The sequence below is a fragment of the Protopterus annectens genome, chromosome 11.part0 (genome assembly GCF_019279795.1).
Source record: "Protopterus annectens isolate FY-2018-M chromosome 11.part0, PAN1.0, whole genome shotgun sequence".
Taxonomy (NCBI): Eukaryota; Metazoa; Chordata; order Ceratodontiformes; family Protopteridae; genus Protopterus; species Protopterus annectens.
In genome coordinates, this window is record NC_056745.1 from 543,511,903 (window position 1) to 543,534,184 (window position 22,282).

Below are 22,282 nucleotides of genomic sequence, written 5' to 3' on the forward strand. Positions count from 1 at the left end.
TTTACATGCAATTTTACCTTCTACATCGGGGAGTGATGTCCCTATACCAAATGCTCAGCGCATACAATCACCAGTTTCCAATACTGAGGATACCTACAATAATACTGGTCCGAGGCTTATTGGCGTTCCCATGATCTCAGACTGGATCAACAATTTGCAACCTTTTGCATTTACACCAGTGTCAATGGAGGAGCGACCGGCTACGGGCATGCAGGTTCAGCCTGTCTGTATAGACACTATTATTGACAATTTAAAGAAATTGGACATGAAATTGCTTAAATTAAAAAAACTGCAACTTGAAGTCTCATACTTCAAACAATGTCTAAGTGAAAACATCATCCCTAAGGGGTTGCGGAGTGTTTTTTCTCCGTCGGGTCTTATACAAGACCCTCTGTTTTATACAGACTTAATGGCACTGTTTGAACAGCAAGGAGCACAGTTGCTTGAAGTGTTAATTAAGCATTACAATTCTAATATTACTAAACTTACAGAAGAAATCAGTGAACTTGATGAGATCATCAAACTTGATTCTGATTTTTTAAGATACAAGTTTGATTATAATAGAATATTTAATAGCATAGATGCACTGATGGTAAAGCTGAAACAAAATAAATCTAAAAAATTGTGTAGGGACAGGACGGCTTACCAAAATCAACAAGCCTATCCGAAATTAAAGATACCTCCTTTACGAGAAGTACCTACAGGGGTTAATAGTTTGGATACTTTTGAGATGGGTGATCTTGATCCACCTTCTGTGCCTATTGAAAATAATGACGAGGAAATTGCACAGAATAATGGAACGAGATCGAGTAATAGGATTAAAGCTAACAACTCTTATAAAGGCAGGAATGGTAATAATAATCAAAATTACCAGAAAAATAATAGTAACCGAAGTAATTTTTTAGGTCCACAGCCCCAATGGACCTATTACACCAGGAACAGAGCTCGGAACAACTGAGTTCTGATTCATCCTTTGTTGAGACAGAAAATTTTGAAACTGTTAATGACATACAGATTGCGGTTCAAGAATGTCCCATCATACAAACTAACCTTAAGGGTGATTTTAAAGTGTATAACTTTTCAAGTGTTAGTTTACAGCCCGAACTTATTGAGTTGTTGGCACGTGGTAATACCTTTATTCCTAGCGCACATTTTGATCTTACAAAAACTATTATTGATTTGAAGAGTTTTGTGAGGAAACTAAATTTGAATTTACTAATCAATAATGAAATCAGTGATGCAACGCCATGCTTAAAATTACTTAGTGTTTTCAATCCCCTTTGCACATAGGGTTACGTGTTTTTGAAAAAGTCTGCGAGGTGGACATTAGACACATTAAGGATGGTCTTGGGACCGTAAAACCACCTACCAGTTCTAACATAAGTAAGAAACAGAGAACAGCCTTGAATAATTTCAACCTACTCCCGGTCCGAGCCGTTAAACCGGACAAGGGGGGAGGGTTGGTCATTTTTGATAATGATATGTATACTGAAAAAATGTTATTAGTCCTGGATTCACCAGCTTACAGGCCTTCTTCCCTCAATGAAATGAATGTCACCTATAATAGGATCAGAGGATATTTGAGAGATATGTTTCTAAGTGGGAAGATTAATATTGATTTATATAATTTTCTGGATATCTCTTTTCCTAAGGCTCCGGTTATGTTTGGAATTCCCAAGATCCATAAGGATATTGGGAATCCCCCTATGAGAGCATTGGTGGATGGAAGACTATCAATGACTTACCCATGTGCTAGGTTAATAGATCATATTTTGGGTAAATACATTAAGAATATTCCGGTTGTCTGTAAAGACTCGTGGTCCTTTCTCAGTAATATTAATAACATCACATATGATGAAGGTGATAACTTTCTTACTATCGACGTGGTCGATTTGTACACATCTATTCCCCATCAGGAAGCCATAGAGTGGATAGCTTTAATGCTACAAGAATTGGAGGTTATTCAAAATGAAATAGATATTATCACAGAACTTTTAGATATAGTCCTTGGGTCTAATTTTTTTCATTTTTAACAATAAATATTACCTCCAAAAACAAGGAGTAGCCATGGGTTCCCCTTGTGGGGCAAGCATGGCAAACTTCTTTATGGCTTTTTGGGAAAACAAGTATTTACTAAAAAACGCTGATTTGAAAAGAAAAATTTGTTTGTACGCGCGTTTTTTAGATGATATTTTTATATTATTTCATGGTGATGCATCAGATGTAGAAATTTTATTACATTATATGAAAAGTACAAGTTTCCTCAAATTCACACATCAGTTTTCTATAAATGAGATTGATTACTTAGATGTGAGGTTGACCAAAGACACAATAAATAGCAGATACTTGTCTGCGGTCTATCGAAAACCTACTTACTGCAATTCCCTACTTCATTTTACTAGTTTACATCCACTAAGGCAGAAACGATCTATAGTGAAGGGACAGGTAGTGAGGGCCGTACGCATGTGCAACACGGTCCATTCCTTCAAACAGGAATGTAATTTTCTCAAGAATCTTTTCCTTAATAGAGGCTATCCTGATATCCTCATTGATGGGATTATTGAGGAGATAGAATTCAAACGATCAACTGTTTTTTACAAACCTTTATTAGAAGAAAATAAAAGTCATGAAATCCAAAGTGTTAGTTCATTAAATGTATCACAAGAGATTATGACATCAAGGCCAACTCAGATTGATTTTACAGTAAATAAGAAAGTTGACTTTTCAACTTGTTTTATTATCACTTTTAGTATTGATTCTAAATCAATTTGTGATATAATTTTTAAAAATTGGCACTTTATTAGTAATGATACCTTCCTTTCAGAAAAGTTAGGATTATTGCCAAAAGTGGTGTATAGGAGAGGAAAAAATTTGAAAGAATTGCTTCAAAGAAAACCACATACCAACCAATTTAACAGAAGTAAGGGGTCATTAATATGTGGAGCTTGTAATTGGTGCAAATTTTTTAGACCAGGGGAATCCTTTTCTATAAAAGGGAAAAGATACTATATCCATCAGAAAATTAACTGTGAGAGCAAATCTGTTGTTTATGTGGCTTTTTGCCAATGCTGTCCAGCATTTTATGTTGGTAAGACCGAACGAAAGTTACGAGAACGTGTCTACCAGCATATATATGCCATTAGAAATAGCAAGGTTGACAATGCCCTTGCTAAGCACATTTCTAATTACCCTGACCATAAGTTTGTCTTTATGGGTGTTGACCAAATGCTTCCTAGTGTGAGAGGTGGCCCCCTTTATCTTATGTTAGAGCTACATGAATTGGAATGGCAAATTAAATTGGATGCTTTTAATTCCCCTGGTTTAAATGAGAACTGTAATATCTCAGCAGTTCTTAGATTAAAAAGTTATATGAGATAGGCCTGATGTTTGAGGTAAAAAAATATGAATATATTATAATATATAATATACTAATTGATAGGATTTCCCTCTGACATAAAAAGATATATATAAAAAATATAAAAAATTTTAAAGTTTTTATCCCTGTGAATTAATTGTCATGCAAACATATAGTGTAGATAAATGTTTGGAAGTTTCCATTGTTTTTAATTTTTTAATTTTTTAATTTTTATAATAAATACATTTTTAAAGGCATAAGTAGTAATTAGGTATCCTCAGGAATTTATTGACTATAAGATTAAAGTATATAATAATAATAATAAATGAATTTAATATATTTTAAATGCTTTTTTGCATATATATTTCTTATTTTATTGCATTTAATGTATAATACTTATTATTTGTCTGTTCCAGGAGCGCCAAGACAGGAAATGATGTAATTTAAAGAACTTCCTGTACATATTTAAAATGCTTTTTGGCGCCTTTCAGTGATGTTGTTCTGAAGAAGCTGCTTCTTGTTTGTAGCGGCGAAAACGCATTTTATTTTAAAATAAATTGGCGTTCAAGATCTTTGGAGTATTTTTGTGGAATCTTTCGGTGTGTCTTGGATTGGTACTCGCACCTCACGTTTTGGTTTTGCTTGTTTGTTTTTTTGTACTTAACCTGTCGGATTGATTATATTGTTGCACATTGTCAGTCTTGTAGCAGAGCTGTCTTTTCAAGGACCTGTTGTTCCTAAAGGTGAATCTAGGTTCATGTCCTATAACTCCATTTAATTCTTTAACATTAGAAAGAATGTCCCAGTTATTCTTAATATCGCACACTATATTAATATTACTAGCATATGTGAGTGGCATTCTAAGTGCATCCATCTCAGAAGTATTATTAGGGCCTGTATAGATGTTATCACTACTACATACTCCAACATGCATATTATAATATGGTTTACACCTACCACTTCTCTCTCTCCATGCTAGTTCCAGTTGTGTGTCTATATCGTGCTCTCTATACCCTCTTGACATAAACTCTTGTTTTAGCACAAATAGTGCTGATTGTAAAGCAATATCATCATTATGCAAATGTATAACACAATAAATTTGCCCTTTCAGGACATTTGCTCTAGTATGTTTAGGGTGCATACTGCTGTTATGAAGTACAGTATTCTTCTTGATGGGTTTCTTATACAAAATTGTAGATACTAAATGAAATACATCTATACTAATCTTGACATCTAGAAACTCTATCTCCCTGTCAGAATATTTATGAGTAAATTTAAGGAATGTAGTCACATTGTTGATGTAGACAATAAATTCCTTAAGGCACTTCTCTGTATCATGCCACAAAAGGAAGATATCGTCCACGAAACGTTTATACAAGACAATGGACGTAGCAAATTCATTGCAGTATCCAGGTGAAGATTTTTTCTTGTGTACTATTAGAACTGGCAGAGTATCTTTCTTCACATTGTTCTTGTTTCTGCCTCCAAATCCTGATATTTTATGACTTTGTATCTCTCTGTATGTAAGACACTATAATTACTGGATGTAGCAATTTCAGTAATCGATGATACCTTTGTCTTTTTTTCATGGACTACTACAGTTGTTTTTTTCGTATCCATTTTTCGAACTGTTGATAATGGGTTGATCCAATGTTATACACATTTCTTCATTCTGTATAATGCTTTGTGCTTCGTGTTTCCAATGCTTCTCTGTTACTTCTATATTGTAGTGTTTGTACAATCCCATATGCAACACTCTTGCCACATAATTGTGCCTTTCAGTATTTAGGCCCTCTGTAGTGAGTGTATCACACTGAGCAACAAGATGTGCAACTGTTTCCAGTTCTTTTTGTTTCTTTCTTTTTTTTTTTTTTTTTTTTTTTTTACAAAACCTGAATTTATCTCTTTCTTCACCTTTTCAATAGATTTTATAATCCAACGTGTACATAATCCACTCTTATGGGCAGCCATTATTAACCTTTCATATTTTGGTTTCAATTCACCTCTCCTTAAAGATTCCTGGGTCAGATTTTGGTCAATGAGGTTATTTCAGGAGATCTCTGTATTTTTCACTACATTTGTGGATTTTCCACATTTTCATTCTCATCTGATCCTCTTCCTTATATTCTTTGTTTTGTTTTTTTAGCACATTCATTTGCCATTATGTTTTTTTATCCAAGTCTGGTTTGAGTTCCATTCCCATGTGACACTGTAATGCTTCTGCTAAACTAAACAATGATGTCATCTTAGACTTTTTCTCCTCATGTTTTAAAACTTTCACTAGTTTAGATCTGATGAAGTCAACAGATATGTATGCAGTCTCACGATTACAAAGCTACACATGTAATCAATTCTGGTGAGGCCCATACCTCCTTCAGAGTGAGGAATATGTATTCTTGGGATACATTATTTTTATATATCATTTGATACGAATGAAGCATTTTTCTTGTTTTCATGTCCAGTTGATCTAATAATTTTGATCACCCAAAAGTGTAAGTCAAAACAGGAAGAGCAAATTGATTTATTGCTTGGACTTTATTCCTATATGTCAAGACAGTTTTCAATATCAGTTTTATTTTTCTGAAGTATACCTTAGTGGGTTTTATTTGCATTTGTTCAGGTTTTGTTGTTGATCCTTCATTTATTATCATATATTTGCATACTCCCTCCTACTCAAGTTCCTTTATATCACATTCATGTCCCAGGTTGATATTTTCTTGTTATTGCATCTTTTCTGTTTTAAATGTTGCTTTTGCACATTTATCAAGACCAAATATCATTTTTATATCATATGAGAAACGATCAACCATTTGCAGTTGTGCTTTCAACTCATCTGGTGAACTATAGAATTTTAAATTATCCACAAAAAAGTAGATGAGAAATCTTTAAACAATGTTGCTTTCTGGGAGCCAGACTGTAATCATAGCCTAATTTGTTAAGTAAATAGCTTAATGGGTTAAGGGCAAGACAAAAAAAGCATCACTGACAAAGAATCACCCTAGAACATTCCACTTTGAATTGTTATTCCTGGTATAATAATTTGCCCTTTGTCATGACCCATCTACAACCTCAACCAGAACCAGGAGTCCAAACATCCAGTTCTATATCAGCTCACCAGAGAAGTAGTGTAAATTAATTTGTACAAAGAAATAAGGATTTTTTAAGTAAGTCCATGAAGATGCAAATTAGTTCGACATGACATAATTACTCTACCAGGTAAGATCGAAACACTGCCAAATCCAAAAAGCCCAAAGGAGAACTATTAGCCTGGAAGTGTAAAATATGCTGAAGCTAGACATTCACAAGCTGAACATAATCTCAAAGTTTAATGGATAACCCATGCCTCAGTAGACAAGTTAGCTGAAAGATTGGAGATGATATCGTACCTTCCCACATTGAACCACTCAAAGGGGTATTGTCAGATCCCCTTGTCTGTAAGAGTCAAGAAAAAAAAAACAATTAATTTTCTTCCTCAGGTGGCCTATTCTAATATATTGTCCTAACTTCTGGTGTATGTGGTGCCCTTGCAATATTTCAGTGTGTGATTAACAAGATATTATAACCTCATAACCATTATGTCACTGTCTACAATGACAATGTCATAATCTTTAGTGAAGAATGTGAAAGTCATCTGCCCAAAGTTCAGACTGTTTTGAATTCCATCAAAGCAGCAGGTTTAAAATTAAATGTTTCTGTATGTAAACTTAGACTAGGAAAGGACAAGAATTTGAAGATTATTATTGGTGAGGAATGGTGAAACCACAAATAGAAAAGATGGAGACTGTACAAAACAGGCCATGACTGTTCATTCAGCAAGAAACATTTTTGTGCTTATGTAGTAATAACTATAGATTTATTACAAAGTTTGCCACCTTATTTAATTTACTAAAGCAAGGCTACCACTAAAAGTTAGATGGGATTATGACACAGGAGGGGTGGTGGTGGCTTTTGCTGCCCTGAAACAAAATGTCTTATGCACATAACCTGTTCTAATCATGCCTGACTTCTTCAAATAAATTATTGTTCAGAAGGATGACACAGAGTCTGGCTTAGAAATGTTAAGTGGAAAAGATATAGGGAAGTGAAATATATTTGTTACCTTTAAAGAAAATTGAGTCTCCAAAAAGACTGATAAGCCATTGTGGAAAAAGAATATTTGTCCATAAATACACCTCTAAGAGTTGACCCAGTAGTTCAGGATTTGGGTACTTATGTGGACAGTGACTTAATTTTTGACCAACTTGTGCCTATTGTTGTTCGAAATGTTCTTCTATATTGCACAGCTTATAAACAAAGGGATTGTGTGCGTTTACATCTAGGGATGTCATTGTCCCTCTTTACTCAGACCTTGTTAGGCCATTCATTGAATATAATGCTCCCTTTGGGAAGTATCTATCCTGCAACAACTGGAACACCCACAGATAAATCTTATTAAAGGAAAACAATGTCTAAACAACATGTCCTACAAGGATTGACTCAAAGCCCTGTCACTACTTGATATCCTACAGACTGCTAAGAGGTGACCTGTGTCTGGCATACAAGGCATTCTCTGACCTATTACTGATGGGTTTACTACACTTCATCAAGTCAACTGTCATCAGAAATACTTGGCCTAGGGATCTAAAGCTCTTCTGCAACATCAACAGAACAGTTTGGAGGGAGAGATATATCTCACAGAAGATACTGTTGCTGTGGAACAGACTCCCCTTCTACACAAAACAAAGTGCATCCCTGTTCATTTTTAAATGTAACTTGGATCTGTGGATGAGAAACAGAAAATTTACCACTGGACTGCCTCCTGTACTGCTAATGGATGGAGGCAGCTTCTAAATGCTTTATCTCATACATGAGTCCCCTCAAATTATCTATAGTATGATCCCAGATATTCTGTTTAGGAGTAATATATGATTATTAACCATGTGATGGGTAAGGTCAATCTATAACCAAATGGAATAGGTTACTCTGAATGCAAAAAGTGAAACTGGCTAGACTTAAAAGGGCCTGCAATGGTAGCTAGCCTGGTACTTACTGATGAACCTATGAAACTGTAAAATGGACACTGTCTGCAATTTGGTATTATTTGCAGAGCAGAAAATTTAGACTGGTGATTGCTCATATTCCTCTAACCAGGGTCAGACAATATAAGGACAGAAATACAAGGATAACAAGATGGCTGTTATGTTTGCAAGCTTTTAATTTTACTGTAGATCACTGGCCAAGAGCAAGACAAGCCAGTGTAGAAGGTCTGTCTCATCTCTGTGCCCTGGTCACTACACTTGCACAAACCATGGATCTGATTGGAGAATGAGGACGCATGACAGTCTGAGGGGGTTGCTGGTATGAACAGATGTATCAGCCCTGTATTTGTAACATTTACATGATCTGAGACACCTAATCTAGGTAGTCTTAAGGGAAAATGAAGAAAATACACAGGAATGTCTGCAATGTGAGCTCAGCTCATCAACTGCTAGGGTGGAGCCAATTTTTTTTTTTTTTTGAGCAAGAAACATCTTTATTAAATTATCGCTTTTGACATACGTAAGGTAGAGTCAAGTCTTTGGTTTAAAACTCAGGTTAGATTTATAAAAGTCAGCGAAGAGGGATCTGGTTAGGGTGTAATTTAAGGAAGATTTGGGTAGGGTGGTAGAGACTCATTTAAGCCCATGCCACTGACCAGTGATATATTCAGTCCCAGGGTATGTAACACATTCAAGTAAGTTAAGAGTTTTGCCTGGAAATACCTCTATAAATATCTTTACACCATAAGTAGACATCATCATCATCATCCTTGGAAAGCCTTAATGTAAGGAAGTATGGATCTGTTTTTATTCGTGTTGGCACAAATTATGTCACCCGCAAGGATTCTCTGACTGTTAGTAGGTTCATAGGTTCATAGGTTGGTATTAGGCTAGCCATAACAATTCCCTGGCTATTTCTTCCCACAATATTTATTTCCCTGGACCCCTGTCTAGCAGGGTGACTGATGTGATCCCCGGGGTGAATTTCCTATCTCCCATCCAATCGTCAAGGTTCCTTTTGAAGAGGGCCAAAGAGGCAGTCTGCTTGACATGTATAGGCAGTCTATTCCAAAGTCTGGGGAGTCTCTGGGTCAGGAACCTATCCCTCCAGCATGTTTTGTTCATTGTGATGAAAAGGTCTAGCTCCCTGGAGCATGTGGCTCTGAGGAATTGGGATTTCTTTAAGTGTAGCATGTCCAACAGCTCTGGGTTTGAAATGGCTTGCATGTTAAGCAGAGATCGTGTCTGAGTAGACGATATGTGTCAGAGTATAGCTGGAGTTTTTTTAGATGGTCAGCATAGAGCATCTGCTTTAGGCCTGTGATTCTTTTAATGATGTATTTCTGCAGCCTTTCCAGTTGTTGCAGATGTTTTGAGAGGTACATACCAAACTATTCTATAATGGGTCTAATGAGGGATGAGTACAGTGGGACAATGACCTTTTTTCTGGATGAAAAGCCCTTAGTGATGAGGTGTGCCACATAGAAGGATTTCTTGACTGTTGTGGTGATGTGGTTATCGAAGGTGAGACCACTGCCCACCTGTGTCCCTAAGTCTCTTATCACACTTTCAGTGTTTAGTGTACTGCCACCTATGTGGTAATTCATGGGTACATGTTTTTTCCCAAAGGGGATAGCTACATTTCTTGGCATTGAGCTTGAGCCCATGGCTCTGGCACCAAGCATCTGTTTCTGTAAGGCCCTTTTGTAGAATATCCACATCATTTGGGGATTCAATAATGGTCCTAGTTTGCAGTCATCTGCAAACTTTGTTAGCCAGAGTCGCTTAGTGTTGGACTGTACTTCAGAGAAGTAGATGCCAAACAAGAGCGGTCCCAGGACTGAACCCTGAGGTACTCCACTTGTCTCTTGTCTGGAGCTGGGTTCTGTCAGTAAGCCAGTTGGCAACCCAGTGAGTGACATAGGGATTAATGCCCAGCTTAGTAATTTTATCTATGATTCCAGAGTGAGAGATAGTGTCGAAGGCCTTGTTGAGGTCCAGATAGGCTGTGTGGACTGCTTTACCATCATCCACAGCTCTGGAGACTGATTTGAAGAAGTCAATCAGATTCAGGAGATAAGATCGGCCCTTCACGAACCCAAACTGGGTGGAGTCCAGTGTTTGAAGGTTGCCATTGTCTTTGTTTATAATTTCTATGATAATACGTTCCATGGCCTTGCAGATCAGGCTTGTCAGACATATGGGGCAGTAGTTCCCAGGATCCAAGGTGGATCCCCCCTTGTTGAGTGGGATAACTGTAGCTGTGCGCCACTCAGTGGGCATGAAGCCTGAGGTGAGGCTATGATTAAACATGACACTTAGGTGAGGTGCCAGTTCATTTTATAGTTCATGTAGTACACAGCTTGGTATGTCATCTGGTCCCATGGATGCTGTATTCTTATCTTTGGAGAATGCGGTTTTTACCTGTGTGGCCATTATTACTGGAATTTGGCAATCTTTCAGTATTGAGATGGGCCCTTTAGGGGGTGAGATGGGGAGAAGTTGGCACTGAATCGATCTGCCAGGATATTGGCAATATCCTTGGGACCAGTATATTTAATGCCATTTTGTTGTAGCTCAGAGCAGATCTGAGCATCACCATTTAGATTATTGACATAGCTATAGAATGGCTTGTGGTTGTTTTTGGAATCTTTGGCAATTTTATTTTCTTAACTAGCTTTGAAAAATTTTATGAGGGATCTCAGCTTCTTACTGAGGCTGGTAAGGGAGGTTTTTGCATCCTGGAATTTTCCTCTTTTTTGCAACAGTTTCTTCCTTTTGTTGTAAAGTTTGTTTATGGCAGGGGACTACCAGATTGGCTTCCTTTTTTTTGAGGAGAGCGTCTTGGTTCTATTTGGGATGGCACAATTCATGCATGAGCGGATGTGCTCGTACAGTGCCTTAGTGTAAGATTCAGCAGTCGAACTTTCAGTTCCCGTCTGCATGGGTGTCATAAAGTTTGTCACTTCTGACTTGAGTAGCATGAAGTTGGCTTTGGACAAGTTTTTTACAGAGGTTTCCTTACTGGGGGGGTGGGGAGGGATGTGGATGTCAAGGGTGATTAGCTTATGGTCAGACCTGACCAATGAGGGGATGACCATAGGTGTGGAGCATCGATTTCCCATGTTGGTAATGACCAGGTCTAGGATATTGGAGCCCCTGGTAGGACTATAGATTAGTTGATCCAAGGCACTGGAATTTATGAATTCCAAGAACCACTGGGCAAAGGTGTTGGTACATGAGTAACTTTACCAGTTAATGGCAGGGTAGTTGAAATCACCCAGTATTAGGGTGTTTGGTTGTATCTTAATATTTTCCAGTATGTTTAGAAATGTGTAGTGAGAATCTTGGGACATAGCGGGGGATCTGTAGCAAGCTACAATTTGGATTACAGTCTTACCTAGTGTTAGTTGCACCTGGAGAATTTCAGACACATTGTGTTGGGCAACTAGCCTGGTGGTGTGAATATACTTGATGAATATGGACATTCCTCCACCTTTAGCATTTTGGTCCTGGCTTGGTGGCCAAAAAGTGTGGTAAGAGTTGTAGCCTGGTATTGCAGGGGTGCTGACAGATCTTAGATAGTATTGCTTATACTGGTGTTAGGAGGTATTTCTCACAAATCACCTATAGAAAGGATAGTCAGGTCACTGTGAATGAAAATATTTTTGAGGTAAATACCTACATGGAAAAAATGTCCTGTTTTAAAATATGGAAATGTGTACAGCATTCAAGCCTTGTTTTGGGGACATGTGTTCAGACAGGATGGTATGGATTTGTCTAGATCAGGGAAGAGAATTTTTGCAGCAGATATTTTGCAATACTTGACAACACTAGGCAGGATTTTTGCCATGTCAAAAATTTAACAGCCCACAGAGAGCAACATTTGATGCATCTCTGATGGTTGTTAATGCTAGGAGCATTAATAATGTTTTTTTATTGGAATATTTGCTGTGTTCCCATGACTGATGTTGTTATTGTTTGTGAAACATGGTTAAAGAACAATGACTTGGAAACTAGTTGTTTCAGGGTATAAATGTTTTTACTGTAATAGACATTTTAATAAAAAATCAGGTGGAGGTGTTATGATGGGGATTAAACACAGCTATGAGACCTATGATTATTACATGTTCAATGATAACGCCAATACTATAGACTGTGTAACTGTGACAATAAAGACAATCCTGGAACATATAACAATTGATGGACTGTATAGAGCACCAGAGTCAAGTGCAGATGACCTAGAGGAATTCATGCATTTCTTGCATGAAACACAGAAGAGAAGAATAACATTAGCCAGGGACTTAAATTTACCAGAAACAGACTGGGGAATAATATTGATTCTACAATGTTAGTAAGGACATTATTCACAGCGTATATTCAGGAACAACAATTACTTCAGATTGTAAAATAACCTACCAGGGGACAGAACATACTAGACATTGTTTGTGTTCCCAAAGAAATTACTGTAACTTGAAGTCAAATTTTACCACACTTGAAGTGCAGTGATCATGGGGTTATAAAGGTTAATTTGTTGCTAGATAGAAAGGTTAATTTGTTGCTAGATCTAAGCCAATGCACAGAAGGTTAATTACAGATTATATGGAAGCAAAACAGTCACTATGTAAAACTAACTGGAGTGAGGTGTTTAGTGGAAAAACTGCAGATGGAATGTGGAAAGTTTTGAAAGAGAAATTGAGTGCAAAAAGTCAAAAAAATGTTTAACATCAGGATCTAGGCATGTAACATCAGGGGGATATATTTCCATAAGAACAAGATATCTGATTACAGTGAGAGACAAAGAATATATGAAATGGAAGAGAGGTCAACTTTGAAAACTGAAATAAACAAGCTGGGCAAACAGATTAAGCATAGTGTGAGACAAGATCAAGAAAAATTTGAAGAAAATTTATATAAAGATATTGAGCATGAGTGGCGTTTCGAGACATGCGTGAATGGGCATGCCTTCGTTGAAGGTTGGGCGTCGAGCTGGCAACTCAGCACTGTGAAAATCTACCGCCAATCATTAGCGGACCAGAGTTCCACTGTGGCGACCCCTAACGGGGAAAAGCCGAAAGACAACAACAACAACAACATTGAGCATAATAGGAAACCTTTTTACAGATACATAAGATGTGGCAGGAATAAAGACACACAAATTAATAAACTGTGTGGATATTCTAAAATTTATTCTCAGACACAACAGATTATAGATATATTTACAAAATATTATGCAAAACAGTTTGGCTCCACAAAAGGGGTAGTAAGTTGTCATAGTGACATCCAGGTAACCCCAGATATTGGAATCAAATTAGGTTATATTGAAAAAGAGCTGCACAAACTGAATCCAAACAAAACGCAGGGAGGAGACGGAATTAGTAACAATGACCTAAGAACACTTCAGCAAGAACTTACAGTACCATTACATTTATTATTCACTAGGTCATATAAACATGGGGAAATTCCTCAAGATTGGAGACATGCTCCTATTAAACCCATTTTTAAGGGAAAGGGGAGTAGGACAAACCCAGTTATATAGTCTACATTCATGTGGTGGAAAAATAATGGAGAAGGTAATATTGGATAAGTTATTGTCAGAAATGGATAGGTTGGGACTTGAAACCATATATCAGCATGCATATGTTGAAAACAGATCTATTACCACCTGTAACATGATGTTCTATAGGTTCATAGGTTGATACTAGGCTATCTGCCCTAGGGCATTTATAAGCCTAGCCAGAGTGTGTTTGGCTTTCGCCACCCTTTTAGATTTGTTGACTGTGCCTCTGTATAGTAGGTCACAGAAGGTAGCCCTTTTAAGGTTAGTTTACTGTACCTCTGTCAAGCAGGGACACAGAAGAGATCCCAGGGGTAAACTTATGATCTCCATCCACTCGTCAAGATTTCTCTTGAAGAGGGTCAGTGAGGGGCTCTGCCTAACATGGATTGGGATTTTGTTCCAGAGTGAGGGGAGCCCCTGGGATATGAATCCGTCCCTCCAGCATGTCCTATTTATTTCTGTGCTGAGGTTCAAGTCCCTGAAGAGTGTACCTTTAAGGGATTTGGATTTCCTGAGGTGAAGCATGTCCATTAATTCTGGGTTGGACATGGCTTTATACGTCAGACATAGATCGCCTCTGAGTAGGTGGTACGCAACTGAGTAGAGCTGGAGTTTCTTTAGCCGAACTGGATATGGCATCTGTTTGAGCCCCTTAATCCTCTTGGTGAGATACTTTTGTGGTCTTTCCAGTTGCTGCAGATGTCGGGTAAGGTACATCTCAAATGGGGCACTGTACTCAATTATGGGCCTGATAAGTGATGAGTAGAGGGGCACAATGACCTCTCTTGATCTAGATGTGAACCCTTTTGTGATAAGGTGGGCTATATAAAAGGTCTTTCTAACCACTTTAGCAATGTGATTGTCAAAGGAGAGATTGCTATCTACTTGGGTCCCCAAGTCCCTAATTACTTCTTCCGTACTTAATGGATTACCACCTATGTGGTAATTTGTGGGCACTTTGTTTTCCCAAAGGGGATGACTATGCACTTTTTGGCATTTAGCTTTAGGCCATGGCTCTGGCACCAGTTATCCATCTCTGTGAGACCCTTTTGGAGGATGCTTGTGTCAGCCGTAGAGTCAATTATGGCACCCAGTTTGCAGTCATCTGCGAACTTGGTCAGCCATAGTCCACCCATGTTAGCCTGTACCTCGGAGAAATATATACCGAACAAGAGAGGTCCCAGGACTGAGCCTTGTGGGACACCACTTGTAACTAGTTTAGAGTCTGACATGGCACCTGCTATTCTGTAGCTATTCTATAGCAATATAATAACAGCTATGAATGAAAATTTGTGCTGTGATGTAATTTATATAAATTTAACTTCAGTATTTGACAGGGTCATACACATAACACTGATCAATAAATTAATACAAGTAGGTATTGATGTATTCTTGATAAGGGATAGCTGCATGGCTTACTATTAAATAGGACATGGCAAGTATCATACAGCAAATGGATAGGCAAAATCCTTGGTTACAGTCAGGGTGTCCCACAGGGCTCTGTCCTAGCTCCTTTCTTGTTTAGATTATATCTTTCAGACCTAAATTTTTCATCTGAGGTATTCTACAGTCTATATGCAGATGACCTGAAATTGGGTAAACTGATTACGTGTTACAGATAAGGCATGTCTGCAAAATAACTTGACTAAATTGACCATTTGGGCACAGGAGAATAATATGCTGATAAATACATCAAAAACTAAGCATATGAAATTTGGGTGACATAAACTGAAAGGTGAATATTTAATACAGCAGACAGTGATTGAAACTGTAGACTAATTTAAGGACCTGGGTATATGGGTAGATTCAGCTATGAGTTTTACTAATCATATCAACCAATTGGTTAATGATAGTTATAGAACTATATGTTGTATAAAAAGATTTATAAAGTCTAGGAAATCAAAAATAATGAAGTCATTGTTTGTTAGTTACAGTAGACCCAAACTTGAGTATGGAATAACAATATGGAAACCCTATAAGAAAACAAGCATGAGTAAACTGGAGAGAGTACAATGGAAATATACCAAGGGTATTCATGGATGTGAAAATTTAAGTTATTATGAAAGACTAAAATATCTGAACTTGTACATTGTCTCTACAGATATCTAAGAGGGGATCTTATTCAGGTGTATAGGGCATTTAGTAACAACTACCTCTGGGAATGTTTGGGGTTAACAAAAAGTACTAGAGAATCATCAGACAATCTATGTAGAAGATTCTATAGGAATGAGAAGTGTACTAATTGGTTCTCTGACAGAGTAGCTGATGCATGGAACAGACTACCAAATTACATTAAAGCAAGTACTAGTTTAGATATTTTTAAGAACAGACTGGATACTTATTATGGGAACAAGTGTTTTGGTATATTGGCAAACTAGAAGGGCATTAATGCCCATGCTTTAAATATTTGTATGTTTGTATGTATCACAGCATGTTCCCAATTTTATTACAGCAATGTTGGAAATGTGTGGATGGGTCATGAAGCACTTGCAGACATTTATTTTGAGATTGTTGAAAGTTGGAAGATTATGCAAATCCTTTCAACAGTTATTAGGAAACCTTTGTTCAGACTAAGTCTTACAATCCAGAGCAGTCTTTTTGTAGAGGATACGTGAGGAAGGGTTTTAGTTAAGGCATGAGGAAAACATTACTGGGGAAATCTTGCTTTAAGCAAAAAGTCAAAACAAGTTCATAGGTTCATAGGTAGGTACTAGGCTATCGGCCCTGGGGCCTATACAAGCCCAGCCAAAAAGGTACCCTGGCTTTTGCCACCCAAGAAAATGATTTTCCTGTGCCACTGTCGAGCAGAGCTACAGAGGTGATCCCCGGGGTGAATTTCCTATTTCCCATCCAATCATCAAGATTTTTCTTGAAGAGTGCTAATGAGGAGCTTTGTTTGATATAGATAGGTAGTTTATTCCAGAGTATGGGAAGTCTCTGGGACAGGAATCTATCCCTCTGGCATGTTCTATTTATTGTGGTGACAAGGTTTAGGTCCCTAGAGCATGTAGCTCAGAGGGATTGGGATTTCTTTAAGTGGAGCATGTCCAACAGCTCTGGGTTTGGCATAGCTTTGTATGTTAGGCAGAGATCACCTCTGAGTAGGCGATATGCGACGGAGTAAAGCTGGAGTTTTTTGAGACGGTCTGCGTGGGGCATCTGTTTGAGGCCGGTAATCCTCTTTGTGAGGTATTTCTGTGGCCTTTCCAGTTGTTGTAGATGTCTTGTGAGGTACATACCAAAAGGGCCATTGTACTCTATAATGGGTCTAATGAGTGATGAGTAGAGGGGAACAATGACCTCTTTTTTTTGGATGAGAAACATTTTGTGATGAGGTGTGCCATGTAGAAGGATTTCCTGATTACTGTGGTGAAGTGAATGTATAAAGCTAGAACTCCCATCGATTAAAGAGTTATATAGTTTGATGATGGTCATTTAATTCTGCAACACTTTTGGTAATAGAAAGGAATAAACATTGGCATATGTATAAATGGTTACCATGGCTACAATGGCACGATACAGGAGAAGCTAAACTGATCCAACTCCCCAAGCTGTCCTAAATGTCTTTAAAGTGTAGATATTTTTTTCTTTATTTGCTAATTGTATTTTTTTTCAGTTCTAATGGATTTGAAGGTTTGTTGAGCATTCACTGCCACTATGTTTGATTGGGATAATGGTTTGATATTTAAATGCCAAACTATGTATATTCTTTTGAAATGTGTGTGCTGTAAAGAACTAGAGTAATAAGTCATAAATGTATGTAACTATACATTGCCATATATTTCGTTGTATGTGGTAAATTATTTCTATTTTTGGATTAAAATAAAGATGTTTTAAAAATATTTATATTGCATGCTCTTTTTATTTTTTATTTTTTGCTTAAATGTTTTGGTTCTGATCAATAAAAGTAAAAAGAAAAAATTTTAGGGCCTACTGGGGAGGCAGTTCTTGCTACGTTGCTCGTTTACTATTTTATTGTAGAAAACCAAAGAGCAACTGAAACTTTGCTTATTTGTTATTGTTGTGTGAACTGACTACTGTTCTAAAAAACACAGGTGAAACTGGTGCAATTGCTTTATCCCATCTGCCACATCATAAAGATAAAGTGTGTGTTTATGCTCTTGCTAAGAATGAACTTAGTTTGGTATTCGCCTATCACCATAAACTGTGATGTGCAAAACTATTTTTGGCTGCTTACTCTGTGAATTGAGAAATTATGGGCCATATTCATGAACTCTGTGTGCCATAGCATAGGGCATTAGAATGGCATATAACCAACCATATAACATATAACAACCACAGAATGGCATATAAAGCACTTTCTGGTTCATAAATGGTAAGGCATAATACAGCAAGATTGTAGCAGATGTATTGTACAATCTTGCTTTACCATATTACTGTAGTACTTGAAACACCATTCCCTTATATTAATTAGCAGCCTCCTCACCAAGCCAGCAACACTGGAATATTATGTGGTCCAATTGACCTAACTTCTGGGACAACAACAGTGAACTGCTCAATGGTGCTGTGTTGGCCAATACAGTGATCCTCCTCCCCTACCAGTATGCTACTCAGCAAGCAGTGCTGAGCAACACACCAGCAAGCTGAAGAAAACCTCCTCAACATCTTTTTTGCACAGAAGGAAAATCTTGACCAGCAACATAGTCCCCTACAGTTCAAGCAAACGTGCTACCACATACTACCCCATTCTCCCACACAGTGACTCTAACAAGCACCAGCCAAAGGGAACTTGCATAGCATTACAATCCCTCAATACCATAATATGTTAATGAAGTTCAGTCCACCTTCAGCAAAACTGAATGTAAAGTCTTTATGACTCACAGTCAGTTGGGGAATTGGACCACAGCACACAGAAATAAGGCAGTCTTGGTATGTATAGCATCTAGCTACTTGGTAAGGCATAACTTTCAAAAGCTAAGATTCATAGGTTCATAAATTAGTACTAGGCTAATTGCCCTTATGGGCCATTTTAAGCCTAGCCAATTACCCCCTGTGAGAATCAAACCCTGTACCTTGTGTCTGTAAGGCAAACACCTTAACCATTATGCCAACCTCCCACCCCTAGATGTCTAATCTTGCTGTATTTTGTACCACTGCTAGGCTACACAACACTGTTGGACATGCTAAGAAAAACATGTTTGGAACACTAAGGCATACCACATACGCCTGCACACTATTCAGGAATATGGCATAGGAAGTGTATGCTTCCAGAGACTTCTATGACTGTGAGTCACAGTAGTCAGTGGTGTTATATGAATATTGGGTGTAAGATTCTTTTACAAATCTGTGCACTAATTCATGACTCTCCAGACCCACATTTAATGTTTCAAGTAAGAAAATAGAAACCTAAAAATAACTGCTTTGTTTTCCTGAAGGACTGCATAACATCTTATTTCATGTTTATTTTATGAACAAAGTAAATAATTTTACTTTGAGTATTGATTTGATATGTCCTAGTAAAAATCTTTTGGTCTTCAGCTAAAAAGTCTGTTTTACTGTTAACTTAAAACAAGTTTGTCACCAACGTACCTTTTCATTTTTAGTTGTAATATGGTTGACCAGATGGTGCTATGACTGTCTCTCTCTCTCTCTGATTAGAGAAGCAGTGTCCCTTCCATATTATATTCACATAAAGCAAGTATTTTTACATATTTCTCATGGGTTTTGAGATTATGGAAGAATTCTGAGTGAAAGTAGTGAGAGAGTCATATGTGGGGTTTGTAAGCAACTATGTTAGTTCCATTTGTATTGTTTGTATTGCTGCTATTTTCTGTGGTGAATTTGGCAAAACTGTTACAGCACATTTTGCTCTAGTTGAGCTATTAAGACTGCTTAAGCAAGCTTGACAAAATACATAAATTAGTCACTAAATACATTATAAAGCGGTAATTGATTAAGGTGCCTATTTAATTCCTAATTAAAAAACTTTATGACATTGATATAATGCTGTTTGTTTACTGTTTTTATGTGTATGCTTCAAAGATTTTACGTGATGTAAGTTTAGTAACTTTAAAATGCTCATAAAACTTGGCTTGCCCATTGGTAGAGGGCGGGCATGTAGTAACCTGGGTTTTGGAATGGATTCAGCAAATTTGAAGGGTTGATTGATGGGAATAGGATTATGCAGCTAAGAGCCAGGGGTAGGTTATGAGATTTAGTATTGCTTTTGCAATCTCTGGTATAGAATTCAATCATTTAACTCAAAATGTCAGATACTGTAGGCTTTTCCAAGATGGCTGCACACTAACAGCTTAATTTCAACTCTTCCAATATGAAACAAAAACTGAAAGATAAGGGTCAGTAATTCTGCCTCTTTAGTAAGTACACTACCTGAATGCCAGCAAAGAAGAAACTTGGAGAGTCTGAAAGAAAGTCAACTATTAAAGGTGAAAAGAAAACACTGACTGGGAAGAATCCTGCAGCTGTTCAGCAAAAGGCAGTTCAAGCTCCAGCTTTGGTACAAGAGATGTCTTCCCATAATTTAGAAGAAAAAATAAGTCAAATGTGCTCAAAGCTGATTAAAATGAACAAAACATTGGAGGAGTACATTGACTCAAGTAACAAAAGGGTAGAAAAAATGGAAGAAGCTTTAAACAGATGAATCGATAAAACTGTAAAACTCAAAGGTCAAAATGAATAAAAGGCTGGCTGAATATGAGACTGATCAAGAAGAATTGCTTCAAAAAGCAGTAGAGTTAGTGAACAGAGCATGCAGAGAAAACTTTATATTTTCTGCTGTTCCAGAAAATCTGGAAGGAAGAGGTTGTATTAATTTTAGGAAAGGACAAATAAGTAACTGCATTGGTATTCCACAGCAGGGCTTGTAAATCAAAAGGACACATTGTGTGTATGCTTCAAATCTAGCAATGAGAAAGCACCCAAGACCTGTATTAGTAAAGATGTAATCATACAAGCAGAAAGAGCTGATTCTGGCAAAACTGCAGCAGAAGGGCAGAATATTGGAAATCAGTGAATGAATGTGAGACTGCAAAACATCAATTGCATTTGTGAAATATGACTGTATAAGAATAAATGGGAAGAGTGTACTTTTGTTGACTTTATTAAACTTGTGAGGATCTGAAAAGTATTTTCCTCACTTCATATCATTAATGTTTGGAAGGACACTGAGGGGAGGTGAAGAAGAAAGAAATAGGAAACTAAACAATTTCTGTTCTTAACAGTATTTCTATGACTTTTTACACAGTATAAATTGCATATTCAGTATTAAAGTATTTTCAATTGTTCTTTCATGTGTTAAAATTACTAAAATAAACAGATGCTTTTTTTCTTCTTCCTCTTCTCTTTCGTCTTTTTGCTATTAAGAAATGTAGGCATTATAGTATAAAAAGAGAAGAAAAGCTAGACAAAAGCATGTCAAAGTTAATAGGCTGTAATCTTGGGTTGGTGAGGGGGGATTGGATGTAAAAGTAAACAGATCATAATACATGTAGATCTGATATGATTTTTGTTACTTTTGTATATACGAATGTCTGGATCAAGACCCCTTGCTTAATCTAATATCAAATTTTAAGTGGAAATAAGTAAATATGAGAACCCCTTGTATAATAAAAAGTTTTCCTTTAGTAATAAATGTTTCTGCTTGTTTTTCAGGCTGCAGCAGAGGACTATATATTTTTTCTCTTACGTTTCCATGGATTAAAGCTGATAATAGGGCAATAAAAGACAGCACACTGGTTTCTTCAAGACTAAAAGTTAATGATTTCTGTAAGAATGCAAGTTGTTTTCACATCTATGGGAGATAAAGCTAAAAAAGAACCAGTTAGTATAAGTAGAATCACAGGCAATAGCATGCATCTTAATATGGATAACCTCAATTTCAGGTTAATTAGGGCTTGTGTTAGCAGCTGTCTATTCGGCAAAAGTGTTCTTATCAGAAGGGTTAAACTTCATTATTTGAATATATACATAGTTATATGTATTTGTAGTATGTTAACAGGTTCTGGGGGTATTCTGGGGTGTGTTTTTTTATGGATTTTATTAAAACAAAAAAGTCTTTTAAAATGTGACATAGTTCCAAAGATGATGATAAGAAAAAAAACTATATAATGGATTAACCTTCCAAACATTAATGAACATATGTATCACAAAAGCTAGATACAGACATTTAAAAAACTGCCGTATATAATAGGTGGGAATAATGTCTTCTTACCATAATGGAAATACTTTCCATATTATCTTGGAATGTGAATGATCTCACTGGTATAAACAAAAAGGGATAGGTTCATAGGTTCATAGGTTCATACTAGGCTATCTGCCCTAGGGCATTTATAAGCCTAGCCAGAGTATGTTTGGCTTTCACCACCCATT